The sequence below is a fragment of the Cynoglossus semilaevis genome, chromosome 4, assembly GCF_000523025.1.
Source record: "Cynoglossus semilaevis isolate Cse_v1.0 chromosome 4, Cse_v1.0, whole genome shotgun sequence".
Lineage (NCBI taxonomy): Eukaryota > Metazoa > Chordata > Actinopteri > Pleuronectiformes > Cynoglossidae > Cynoglossus > Cynoglossus semilaevis.
In genome coordinates this window covers 1,590,447-1,592,784 of record NC_024310.1, presented here as the reverse complement: position 1 = coordinate 1,592,784, position 2,338 = coordinate 1,590,447, and the positions used below count along the sequence as shown (strand labels likewise).

The window sequence follows — 2,338 nt, the reverse complement described above, 5'->3', positions numbered from 1 at the left end:
AGCTAACACAGGTCTGTTCACACGGTGGTGCTGAACGGACAGAGTCAAACAGTTACAGTAGGAAGTCTCTGCCCACTAGCCCCCTCTGCTGGTCAAACCACAGCCCCGACTGCTTTCTGCTGCTGCAGTGGTGAAAATTGAAACCAGGAAACTAAGAAAAAATAAAATAAAATCTGGATTTATTCCTACAGATTAATTTCAAGAGACTGTGGCACGAGTCATTCAGAGTGGAAGTCTAAAAATAAAAAAATATATTTTTTACAGTTTTTATTGCATGTCGCTTGAATCATATTTTATTCAAGAGTACATTTTTTATAATTTATTTATTTGTCTGAAAATATCAGTGGCAGATAATCTGGATTAGCCACTCTGCAGGATTGAGCCCTGCTCCGCTCAGTGGGCGTGTCTATGGATTACTGCATACTCAACACAAACAACACCCTGCTCCTCCCCCTCCCCTCCCCTCCCCCCGCCCAGAGATTGATCTTCATTATCTGAGTATGAGAGTGTGAACTGGACGCTCACGTGACTCGTCTACTGACAGGTTGACGACTGTCGGATTATCTAATCAATCAATGCAAACGCGGTCAGAGAATACAGTGTGGGTCAACACGTGGTGCCTGCAGGGACGAGGTCTTCTTCGATGGTTAGATGGACACTGAGTTTGTTTAATAAAAAGAGGAGAGGGTTGACATGTCCACCCACTGCTCCACTGGACGACACTGAAGCCTGGCCTCCAGTAGCATTAATCCAATTAGCCGTTAGCTGCCGGAGTGAAGAACGCTACGGAGTGCTGACACATTACTGAAGCTGAGGTCCAACGAGGTATAAAGTACTGCATCAGTACTGCATCAGTACTGCATCAGACCATCTGTGATCAGCAGTGGATTAGAATTAGATTCACTAACCTGTATATCTTAGACCATTTATTTATTTATAAATTATTTATAAGTATTTATAAATTTACATTTTTGAGTCATGTCTCTTTCTGTTAAAAATGTATTTTTCAAACGCCCATTTTCTTTAAATTTAATTCAATTTAAAAAATAAAATAAAAATAAAAATAAATAAAAATGTAACATTTCCAGTTGTATCTGTCTGGCCTGTATTATATATATATATATATAATATATATATTTTCTATATAATGGACGTGGTCTAAATACATAGATGTGTCTGAAGTGTAAATACCAGACGTTCCATTTAGAGAATATGAACTGAAGTGAAAATACAAACATGAATATACAGTAATACAGTTGTGTTTCCAGCCCACTGATGACGAGGCGTCGTCTTTGTTAAAACAACGTTTGCCGACGACTCACTGCTGCGTCTCTGATGTTCAATAAACACAGATTCGTCCATTGACATTTTCTTGGCTACACCTTTACAGGAAGCCTCCACCACAGAGACAACCTCCCATCAGTGAGGAGGAGAGCAGACCATCAGGCGGCCTCAGGGCCACACGTGGACCTTGACTACTGTTTTCAGTCACACACACACACACACACACACAGACACACACACTTCAGCGGTTGCTAAGGCCCACACACGCACATGACCTCCAAGAACGGCTCCCGTCTTATTTTTAAGGCCCACAGACGATCCACATCCCTCACCCTGATGAAGTCGACCTGAAAACACGTCAACTCTGAATCAGACGCATCAGCAAAACAAAGTCACAGATCAAGATAAAACCTGACGAAACCTCAACAGCCTTCAGTTACAGACGGATACTACAGACCACCAGGCTGGACCTCCGTACCAACACTGCCTCACGTACCACGGGTATTAAAAACACCGCAGCGAAAAATGAGAAATAAAATATACAGTATGTCATAACAAATCTAGAATCTTCAAACTAAACAACGCGCTCTGTACTCTCAGTTTTCAACTTTCAAAAATCAACAAGGACCAAAATATAAAAAACAACAAAACAAAATGCAGCGAGGGTTCTCAAACTAGGGGGAGTGTCCCCTGAAAAAAAAAACAAACTCCTGGAGGAGAGGGACTGAAATCAAAGTAGAAATCAGATTCTGAAAGTCAAAGCTGTGAAGGTTTATCACGATGGTCGAGGATTTTGTAAAACTCTCAGACAGAGATGGAGTCGGTGCAGTGCAGCGCCCCCCTCCTGTAGGGCATGGGACAACAGTTCTAACACTTCTCCACAGCCTTGGCTCCAGAAATAAACGCTGCCTGACAACAAACTGTTCAGTTTGTAGCTAAAATGTATTTAATGACGAACAGTGAGGACAACGCTGACGGAGCAGCGGTAAATTTATACTGTAGCTCTTTTTGTCCTGCTTCTGACACACACACACACACACACACACACACACAC

At 42.0% G+C, this 2,338-nt stretch overlaps 1 protein-coding gene across 1 annotated transcript in view; it reads right to left on the bottom strand.

Annotated features, from left to right (window-relative positions):
• The window catches only part of gramd1bb (GRAM domain containing 1Bb), a 71,857-nt gene that overhangs the window by 29,145 nt on the left and 40,374 nt on the right, over positions 1-2,338 (bottom strand). The window lies entirely within an intron of this gene.